We start from the raw sequence: 11,868 nt of genomic DNA, 5'->3' as shown, positions 1-11,868 counted from the left end.
GCTAAATCCCTGGCCACCCTCAATTTTTTTTTATAAAATGGGGAACTACTCAGCCATAAAGAATGAGAAACTTGAGACATTTATAGCTAAATGGATACGCATTGAAACCATACTCTTAAGTGAAATCTGTAAGTTTTCTTTGTTGGATCTTGCAAATTAAACTGCATCTTATAAACAAAGCCACATTGCTATTTATTATTGAGTTTACTCATTATGTAACTCCAACAAACCCTGAAACCCTAAGAAATTGAGCTGCGTGGGGATCCAATGGTGTTATTATACTAGCATCAGAGATGCCTGGAGGGGAGAAAGCATAAACCAGGGAAAGGACAGTTCTACATCTGGTATTAATCTGACATTGAGAACCAGACTAAAGACATGGAATAATGAATATAATAATGTTCAAAGGGAAAGATGTCATGTGCATTCTGCGAGTTAATCTAGTTATTTAAAATCACTCTGCATTAAGTGGCCAGTGCTTCTTAGTCCAGCCTGATTATAATTGTATATGAAAACTTGGGGGGATAAGAATTCTTTAAAATTATATTAAATAATCACCATACTGTAATCATATATATTCTCTATTATGGTAATGATTATTGTCTACCTTCACATATGTTGGAAGTTTTCTATGTGTGTGTGTGTGTGCGTGTGTGCATATTCTTTCAGGCAAGTGTAGTTTATCTGTCTTTTCAGGAGTGAAGAATCTGAGAAGATCCAAATTCATCTGTTTACCTACTGACTGTAGATCTAAAATTAAGTGCTTGAGAAAGTGCAAATGAGGGTGACAAAAATATTTTGGAAGGGAGGTAGTCTAAGTTGATTTTAATGTTTCTTCTTTGATCTTGATAATCACAAACTAATTTTGAAGATTTATATTAACAATTCCCAAAACTGAACTAAAAGGGGTACCCTTTTATGATTTGTTTTTTCCAACTGATCTTTCTATGTTTTTGGATAATTTTATTAGACATGGATATATTGTTTTATGTTTTAGTGCAACAAAATTTTTAAATGATGTAAAATATAATGCTCAATTTTATATTTGTAATATAAATTAGTATTTGCTAAAATAGAAAACAAATATATAACAACTTTGAATTGAGATTTTTAGACATGATGCAAGGATTATTTTTATAAAACACAAAGAAGATAAATGTGGGCAACAGAAACTTGACATTTATTAATCCACGTAGAACGACAATCTGATGACGCAGAGTTTTCCTTGGATATTTTAAAATGTTTATTTCCTATCTGCCCACTTTATGGTTCAATTTAATTGGTTAATTGAAAATTCTCAGGTTTGTGCTGTGTAGATCTTAAAGCAATCTTTTCTCATATGGATGTTGCTGCACTAATATCTTTTTTTAATATTTCTTCATATAGAATTTTAGCTCTGTGTTAAATTTCTGTGTGATCATGTAATTTACCTTTTCTTTATCGCTGTGAGTGAGGCTGAGGGGCTGTATTTTCTCTTTTAGCCACACACAATCTTAGAGTTCTTATTGATTTATGACATCATATTTTAGTTTTCCTTAATTGGTTGCATATTCTAGAATATCCATTATATGGTAATTCAAAATAGCTGACATATATCGGTCACATGTATTATATGCATATACAGCTAGCTGGGTATTTAAGACCCTGCTATTTTCATTATAGATATATATTATCTATTTTATAATTATACATTACACATCATATTGTCTAGTTATTGAGAAAAGCTGCAATTATATAAAGCTAGAATTATGCAGTATGTCCACGTGGAAGGCTTACGTGTGATTATTAATTTCTAAATTCCGACTGGACCTCTCTGGTCCATGCGGGCTCAGTGACTGGGGTGCTCCAGAGGGAGGGAGGGTGTTGGGTGCCGCTCTCCTGCAGGGCAGGGTCCAGGCTCCTGACTTTCTTGCTGGCCACTTGCAGAGGGAGCAGCTGTGAGGCTCTGGGAGAGTGGCCAGCCTCCACCCAAGTCCTGGGGTCTCTGCTGCCTGCCCTGGCCAGATTGGGGGTACACAAGTCGTGCTCTCCCTGCCTCCTCCCCACTGCCCTCTGGAGTTTAGATTCAGTGTTTGTTCCTGGAGTCCAAGACTTTGATAAGAAACCGACAGAGGCTGATGGTTACCTACAGATCTTAATAGAACAATCAAAGCTTTGAGAGGACAAGCTTCAAAACTGGAAAGGTGATGAACAGAGAAAGAAAATCAAAGAGAAACAGTCTAAGAGACAACAAAGAGCATGGTAGAATCAATTAAACACTGCATGGTGTTGCTGCAGGTGGCTAAACGGCCTATTAACCCTATAGATACAGTGTATCATCACCATCCCTCGAAACTTGAGATCAGCACAGTGCCTTCCTCCACTGTCTCAGCTCCAGATCCCGCTCAGCTGTGTAGATCAGAGGGGTTCTGGGCCCATGCTAGCTGCCTTGGGACCCCATCAGACTTCAACAGCAAACAGCACAGGCAGTGAGCACCCACTGTCCAGTAGCAGTCTAACTTCTCCAAGCCATGCAGTCTTGTCTCCAGGTACACTCTAGCAGTGAAGGTGAATTCTGTGACGCTTATGCAGTCCATCATTTGGCTCATTCCCAAAGCACTTCATATGCCTCAATATCAATGTACAGGAAATAGCCCAGAGCAACCAGATACCCCAGAATCACTGAGTCCATCTGTGTGCGGTGGAACTGGTGATGCTGACCTCTGATTCACATGTCAACAGGGAGGCAGGGTCCGTGGAGGGCACAAGAATATCACCATGTACCTCTTGTTACAGGTGAGGCTCACAATGGATCTTACTAAGGTAGTTCTTCCCACACTTCTTCTTGAAAGAACATCTCCTTTAGAAATGTATGGAGACTTTGTCACACATCCAGAGCTGTTTGTGGGCATTACTGACCAGAAGGATCCCAGAAACAAATGGTTCATGCTGTAAAATTGTACCTCTTGGCCTTTCATGCAGGAAAGAAAGGATCAGTCGCCAAAAGGCTGTACAATCTCAACTGGGGTGAGATCTTTCAGTGTCACTGGACATGATCAAATGACACTGAAGAAAACACAGAGCTAGTTTCAAAAGGACCAGTTCCCTAGGTTTCTAAAAACAGGAACATTTGTGACTAATCAGGTTTCCCATCATTCACCAATTTTAACCTTTTATGCTGAGAGTTTTGACAAGAAGATATGGTTCAATGTTCAAATCACATAGGGCAGGGATGTGTCTTGTGTGCAGACTGACTAGCATTACATTCTCACATTCCCTAGTGGTTAGGGAAGATCTGTCCTCACAGTGCCCTGGGTGGAATTAGGCTGAGAATGCAGTATTAATTGTTCCAAAACAGTCTACAGAGCAAACATCGTCTTTCACTCTAAGCCTTTCCATGGGGTCAGGAAACAGAATTACTGCTGAGATTTTTTTCTCCAAATTATAAAACAGAAGTCTTTTTTCTCAGTTGAAGGGGAATGGAATGGTACAGTGTATGCAAAATATCTAATGGGGAAATACAGTCTTTGTGGATACTAAGAAGAAGTTGCCCTTTAATCAAGAAGAAAGTGAGAATGTCACAAGATCAGAATGAACGTGAATCACACTGTATTTGGAAGGATGTCGCTTTCAATTTAAAAACCAGAGACACTGATGCAGCAACTGAAGCAAACCTCAGACTGCAAAGGCAAAGAGCAGCAGCCCGAAGGAATACAGTAGGAGATGATGTTACTTTGTGAAGATGGAAAAGCTGGGTTTATGATGACCCATTACTGAAACGGCTTGGTGCTGAGAAGCACTCGGTTGGGAGACTCAGTTTACACCTGCCAGCCAGGGCAATGGGCCTGAGTAAGCAACATCAGTCTTCCTGGGAAGAGCCTACTCCTTGCTTCTTACCCAGCGGTCCCTATCCCAGGGATACTGGACAGTCTGACACAGATGAACGATTAAAGCAGGAAAAGCCTCTTTCTTCCTCTGTGGTAGTTAAAATACTGACTTCAGTTCTGAGAAACACTTCAAGTTTTAAAACAAGACGTCTCCTCCTTTTCCAAACCTCATGCTTTGAAGAGCTTCATTCTCCACTCTAGCTATGCTTTTACGATATGACCAAGCTTTTCCTATGGACAGATAAATCTATCTACAGATATACTTCAGGGCAGATTTTCCTAAATACTCCATCTACTGTATGAACTGTTTCTTCAGAGTTGTTTTAGAGCATTAGTTCAATGTATTAAAAGTCAAGTGTTAAGAAATTGCAAGGTTCAACTATAATAACTTTTATTTTGTAATTGAACTGCTAAATTATATCTAAGGGCCGGGGATTTAGCTCAGTGGTTTCTGGCACCTGCTTTGCAAGCGCAAGGTCCCGAGTTCAATCCCCAGTACCCCCCCCGCCAAAATTATATCTAGACCTGGATTATAGTTTAACTGTACTCAGTGTTTCTTAAGGCTTCATAGAGTAATTTTTTCCAACCTTTTAAAAAATGAAAATTCCAATTGGTTTTCATAAAGTATATTTTGTTGCTGGTATTTTAAATTTTTGTCCTCAGTTTAACAAATGCAAAGCCTTCTTTTTTTGTTTTCTCTCATTTTTCATTTCATCTGTCTGCTTTTTCTTTTATTCTCAAAAACTGCATTTCCTCTCTTTTCCTTCCCTCCCTCCCTCCCTTCCTTCTTTTTCTTCCCCTTTGCAGCACAGTAGTGAGAATACCTGATTTTTTATGCAGATGTCTCCTAAGGCCTTTTGAGTTCTTGGTGATGTTCAGCCAGGCATTTTCCTTCCTTTCCGGCGGCAGTGGTCACCTTGCCCTCAGACATTAGTAATTGCTTACCCAAAGCAGGACACAGATGCTAGGAGTCAGAATACAGACCTTAAAAAGAAAAATGATGAGAATTAAAAATGCATCACGAGGGGCAGAGATTACAAGAGGTTTTATGTTTCTGATTAAACTACATTGAACAATAGGTCAAAATTAGTGGGTTATCTAACAAACTTTTAATTGCATATTCATATCCTGACTGCAGGATGCTTCTGATGTTTCACAGGGTTGCCAGATTCTTCACGTTACAGGGCCATGGTGAAATCTCTTATTCTGAAAGTTCAGGTTATGACTATTTTGAAGTATTTATCTCTCTGATCCTGTGTCCTGAGTTTTTGTTGCAATTTTGAAAATAATAAATCTCAAAAGGGTAGTTAATGTGCTGTTACAATCTAAGGATGATTTATGAACAATATAGCAAGTGCAATTGAAGCTCATATAAAAATCAAATTCACATTATACAAGGGGCAATATTTTTATTTTAAATATTTTACTTAGTCAAATTAAAGAAATATGCCTTTAGCATATGCTGAATCAATAAATTGTGTAATGTTTTTAGGATTTCTTTTACATTTAGTTTTAATTTGGCCTTCATTTCCTCTCTCTATGGTCATTTATCTGTTTGCTTGTTATTAAATATATATGGAAAACCCTCAATTTTCAAAATTTTATTTTTTGTTCATGTATTTTGGCTTAGAACTATAAAAAGTGCAAACAGAAGATATACATGAACATTTTTCATGGTTTTGTTTTAAAGAAAAACTAGGACGCATTGTTTTACATTTTAATTTTGGAAATCAAACCACATCCCATTTTATAACCTTCATTAAAACAAGTGACTGCCAGGCTCTTGAGGAGATGCCTGAACTCCCATGCTCACTGTAGCATGATTCCCAATAGCAGAGACGTTGAAACATCATAAGTGTTTATCAAAGATGCATGGACAAAGATCATGCAGTGCATACATATGGAAGAATATTATTCAGCCTTATGAAGAGGGACATTCTGCTACTTGGAACAATGTGGGTGAACCTCCAGGATGTTAAGAGAATTAATCTAGTCAAGGAATACAAATATTACATGATTCCATTCATATGAAGTTAAAAATAGTTACTCTTATGGAATTGGAAAGCAGAATTGTGACTTCCAGGGGCTCTGTGTAGTGGGTGGGGAAGGTGGAAATGGGAGTTGCTCAGTGGATTGTCAGTTATATAAGATGCCTAAGTTCCACAAGCGCAAGGACCCGAGTTCGATCCCCCATACCAAAAAAAAAAAAGATGCATAAGTTCCACAGCTCTGCTATACTACATAGCAGCTACAGTGAACAAGACAGGGTTGTGGCCTTAAAGTTTTGACAAGAGCAGATCTTATGTTGTATTCTTACTCACTCACACATGCACACACACACACACCTAACAAAAAAAGAGAATGAATAAAAAATGATCGTCATTGTGGTGTTGGCTTCAAGCTGTGTGCACATCTCCAAATTCATCAAATTATATATATTATATATATATAATGTTTTGCAAACCATTTATACATAAATGCAACTGTTAAGAAAATGAAATAAAAATACAAAATGTAAAACACTACCAACAGCTAAAATGTCCAGAACCATGAAATGGGGTACACACATGAGGTATTTTGCATTACATCTCCTACAAAAATCTTCACTACTTTGTCACTATAGTTGAGAGCTTTGCTTTTGCAATATTATATAGAGCTTTATTAGTATAATTGTGAAATCCTAAGTTTTTCTTGGTTTTTCTGAAAGTAACAGATGACCATATCCTCCAAATATTGTCTGCCACATGCCAATCAACACAGCTAAAGAAGATGAAAATTGCCAAACTTAGCAGAGAAGAATGGCAGGTATATGTCATGAGAGGCTATTTTGTGGGGAAAAGACTCCAAACCTCCCAACAGACTGTCAGGAGAAGTGGTCTGACTTTTCCCGTGTGTATCAGACCCGGGTGTTAAACTGTGTAGTTGCAGGAATTTTGAGTTTTGAGGAAACTGAAGATTAGCCCAATTTTCCAAGTTGTAGAGTAAGGGAAAGGAAATCTTCCCCAGTCTCCAAGAGGAGGCCATCTATTCTATACATTCCCAGTATTCTACACTGCAGGGTTTCTCACAAGATGAACCTTGCACCCTTGCTGGGTCGTAGTGCCCATTAACTAGTAAGTTGCTAGGGCACAAGAACCAAGTCATGAGCTCCGTGGCTTTAAAACCTCAGCTCTGTAACCAGGACTTAGAGAATACTGCAAAATAAACTATGACGATCTATTCCTTCTGTAAGAAATAAACATCAGGGCTAGGAAGTTAAACAAAAACCATCATTTCTTTTTTAAGGATTTTACTTCTCTTGATATACACTTTCTGTGCCCTTGTAAATCTTAGTAAATGTGTAACTTCTACCACAGCTGCAAATGGACTAAATTCACTACCTTTGAATCAGAAAGAGGAGGTCTATGTCCTCTTCCGACAACAATCTCTGAAATACTTGAAGGTGGCAATCGGAATCCCTTCATTGTATCTTTTTCAGCATTTCTCTGATTCATTGTTGCCATTTTTTACTATTTACACTGTTCTTGTCTATTAAGTTATATTTCTGTTCAGCTCAGCAGAAAGTTATCACAGCATCAGGTCCTTTGCTAGAGAACCTCTGTTATAAAGATGGATAAGTCTGTGTGTGTCTGGGGAAATAGCAGATAAATATAATTTGACTATATTATTGAGTTTTATCATATATTGCTATCACTTTGTGTCTGAGATTCAGGCATGTGCAAGGTGCTATGTGACCACAGAGAAAAGACTTTTAGTCCAACCAAAGAAATCGATGAACAATTACTTATCATTTTATTTCATTCTCTTAGGTATGGTGCATTTATTTCCATCTTTCAAAACCATTTTGTGTTTATTTCTATTATACAAATTCCATTCCTTTCAAACTTTCATCATCATTACCAAATTGGATAAGCTTTCTTTTTTTTTTTTTTTAAATTCGGTCTTTATGTTAAAAATGGTGTTTGGTATAGCTTAGGGACAATTCTAAGATTAAGGGTGGGCTTATGACAGATCTTAGAAACTATTCCCAGTTCAATGCATTAATTGGCTCCAATAAAGATTCTCTATGGTTGATGATGAATGTTACATTACAAAATTTTCCTTAGAGCACTAAGCTTTATACTGTAAAAACCACATTTCCAATGATCAATTCCAAATATTTTAAAAGAGCCACCTTGAAACATTTCTCATGGAAATATACTCACATGGAAGATACTGATGTTCTTGTCCTATGATAAATTTGAGATTACAGCACAGTGCTTTTGTTTCTGAAAGGTAGAATTTTAAAACTCTTCTTTCTTTCTATTTTGTGTTTCCAGATATGGTTGGCAGAGCAATCCTCGTGGAGGCATTAATGTGTTTTATTCCCTTTACATTTTTTTCTTTAACATTTGAGTCTGTGAGCCTGCATTCTGCAGTAGTAACAGGAGTTAGTTTCAATTTGATCTCAATTCTGTCTCTCTATGGCAAAATTGTTTTCTTTTTCTCCCTCCATGAACATTTCCTATAATTGGTCTACCTAAAATCTATATTCAGCGTGAAAACTGAGTATCGGTTGGAAAGGAAACATGGACAAGGGCAGAGGAGCGGAGTTGGAGCAGCTTGCCAGTGAGCGGGTGCAGCTCCCTGGCGCTCCTGGGGACGCTTTTCTCTTCTCTGACATCTTCGTAGCATTTAGCGCCTTGGCCACCCCTTCTTCCTTCGCCGTCCTCTTCCCTACCCCCTTGTTCCGAGTTTCTCGCTGTTTTCAATGGTGTTAGGTGTTGGACAGGACAGGCTAGGACGCTCAACTCTTTCCCTTCCTTTCAGTGAAAGTATCATGCAGCATCTCACACGGAACACTGTGCCTTAGCCGATCTACGTGTGTGTGTATGGGGTGTGTGTGTGGGGGGTGATGGTAACTTTAGAAATTCTCTCAGCTAATTCTTATGTTTCGTCTGAGATACAAGTTGGTTCCAAAAATGTGAATTTCACATGGTTGTAACCTAAGATTTTTTTCTTTATACATATTTACACTTGGCACAAGGTTGGAAAAAAAAAGAATCATATGCACTTTAGACAACACTTCTCTGCAAGGCACTTGATACCTATGAACTCATTTAGTGATCATGCACTCCAGTTAAGTGGACACAAGGAATACGCTTTTGGCAGAGGAGGGACCGGAAACACAAAGAGGAGGATCTCTGACTCTGGCTGGTTGAAGACCACTGAGGCTGTGTATTCACCAGGCCTCTGTCCCTGGCTGGAGAGTAGGTTTCTAGGGGCAGGAAACTATTGTCTCGTTCACTAATGTCTCTGCAGTGCTGGGAGTGGCGTTTGACAAGAACAGAAGCTGAACAAATATTTTCTAGAGAAAGAAGGAAGGAAAGAAAGGAGGGAGGAGGGAAGGGAGTGAGGCAGGCTGCTTCATTTATCGTTAATGAAGTATGTACATCAAGTTCAAACTTGTCCGACTTTCTGTGATTCACAGTTTCCCCTGCTATGTCTGAATTATCACACACATCAGCAGTTAGGAAACAGCTTTGTAGCATAGAAAATATTTTGCTTTAATTTTAGGCAACTGAGGCTTGGAAAATAAATTGGCTTTTCTCAGAAAAGTGTGCAAAATGGTCGATAAAGCATTTAAATCCAAACTTATTTTCCATTTGAATTTGTTCCTATCGGTCCATAGTTAAAGGTTACTCTGGTAAACTCATGAATCTCCTGGAGGGAAAGTTTGTGAGATGTTTCACTGTGTGTGGCTGGAGACTGACACAAGGGCCTTGTACTGATAGAGACTCTAAAATTTATCAAAGCTTTGGGTGCAGAATTTCAAGGAAAGGGACATTTCTTTTATAATCTTCCCACTTCAGCAAAAACCCACACTGCTTACTCTTAAAGCAAATGCTAAAAAGATACTGCCAAATTTATGTCCCAAAAAAGTAAGAAAATGAAAACAGTATAGATGTTTTTAATGTGTTACTGTAAAATAAAAAGATGAATAATTCATATTCCAAATTGTGTATTAAATCTATTATCCCATCAGTAAATAAAAACCTGTACCTGGAACCAATAGCATAATAAATTAGTTTTACTGGAAAAATACATTTCCATATATAAAGAATATAACATTTGAAGAATAAATATTGAAATTCTACAGGAACAAACTACCTTGCTCCCTTTACCCTCTAAGTACAGCTAAGGGCATTTTGTGCTAACATCTGCAAGCGTTCACTGACAACCCCTGATTCAAGGTCAAAATCTTCCTCTCTTCAGGGTCAGGGTTCGAGGTCTGCTCATTGACTTTCAGGTTGCCTGTGCATGAGTCCTGTGGTCTTTTTCATCTGCTTTTTCTTCCATCGCTGCCTCACTTCTCAGTCATTCCTTTTCCTATTTTGGACAGTGGAGTCGGGAAACAGGTGGCCCTTGAGTGGAGTCCAGCAGTGTGGGGCTGCCTCGTCTCCGTGGTCTCCTGAGCTCCTGGCACAGCTGATACGAACCTCCCATCTCTGCACTGCCAGATGGGCTTGAATCTGGGGCCAGGACCCAAGGTCCGAGCTGGCCAAGGCACATGGTGGAAATCGCAGCTGCTCTTCTCTGAGCCCTCTTCGCTCGGAACACTGCTGCTCCTCCTGACATCTGCTGTCCGGAGACTCTCAAACTTGTCACTTCCTTCTTGCTTAGGAGAGCTTGAGGGTAGAGACTAAGATAACTGCTTTGGGACATAGCGGCTGGCACATGGCAAAATATACGAAATTATCTCGTAAGAGAAAAACCAGATTTAATGAGAAAGAAATCTGTTCTAGAATTAAAGCTCTAGTAATTAAATCATCCTTTGTTGTCCAGAGCAATGTAAGATATTTATTGTTATACAAATGGCCACATATAATCACTGGTATTTATTATTAAGTATCCCTAGACCATTAGCTGTGATGCCTGTACTGTAGCTTCAGCAGTTGCTGGCCATGTCACACAGGCTTGAGAACTGCACACTTGTGAGTTAGCTGTGGATGTGTTGTGTGCTGCTGCATTACGGGGACCATCCATCAGCTTGCTGCCTCTCCTTCCTTCCAAGTTTTTGATTGCTTGCGTAAGCCCCAGAAGGTCTCATTAGCCTCACTTCCTTTCCATCTCCAACTCCCAACGCTTAGAGCACTTTTGCAAATAATGACTTGAACTTGGGTGAAAGTTTCTGAAACATGCTGAAGATCAAACCAGTCATCTAATATCAAACATTTCCAAAGACAGGACCGGGAAGTAAAATCTATTTCTAAAATACCTACCATGAATTCATTAAGAGATTATATGGTAATTATACTCCAGATAATACATCTGAGGGAATAATTCACAGGTAGCAGAGGAAGACAACTAAGTTGGCATTTGTTGTGCACATGCAGATACGTGTGTGAAGAACGGAGAGGGTAAGAAAAATGACAGAGAGAGAATTGTCAAAATAATTAACACTTTCTTTATATTTCTCTTTGCAAGCTAATTCCCACCTCAGATACAACTCATTGAATTGACTAAGGAACATTATAAATAGAAGAGAATTTATGTTCTCAGTATGCAGAAAATGTAGCAAGTCCCAGTGATGGATGATGACTTATGCATTGTATATCACAAACAGATACTACTAATAAAAATGCTACATTTCATACCTAGAACACTGGGACAACCGGTACTTCAGGATTGCATACTTAGAGACAGGAGATCATCTCTAGGGAGCAAGCTTGTTGGGAAGGTCACCAGAGAGTTTTAGAGAGGCATTTTAGGCAGCTAAGTCATATATTAGTAATGTACAGTCAGCGGGGGACTGGGCTCTCAGGGAAGTCAGCACAAAAACACAGACATCAGAACTGTGGCTGGAGGTGCATCTGAAGAAGACCAGGCCTCAAGATGAAGATTCGATGGCTAGCCCTCCGTGCCTCCATGATGGATAAGCAGTAACCTGAGATTGTACCGTAATTAGCACCACCCGGCCCAAGAAGTCACCTGGATAGACATCAGCCACCCAGGTGGGTGA

At 38.9% G+C, this 11,868-nt stretch overlaps 1 pseudogene; it reads left to right on the top strand.

Annotated features, from left to right (window-relative positions):
- The first annotated feature begins 2,168 nt into the window (after positions 1–2,168).
- On the top strand, positions 2,169–3,719 carry LOC101697851 (oxysterol-binding protein-related protein 9 pseudogene; annotated as a pseudogene).
- The last annotated feature ends 8,149 nt before the right edge of the window (positions 3,720–11,868 follow it).

The sequence above is a fragment of the Heterocephalus glaber genome, unplaced genomic scaffold (assembly GCF_053883595.1).
Source record: "Heterocephalus glaber isolate CG9 unplaced genomic scaffold, H.glaber_assembly_v1.0 deba00001778, whole genome shotgun sequence".
Lineage (NCBI taxonomy): Eukaryota > Metazoa > Chordata > Mammalia > Rodentia > Bathyergidae > Heterocephalus > Heterocephalus glaber.
Note: the sequence above shows the minus strand (reverse complement) of the source record. Positions and strands in the feature narration are given on the sequence as shown.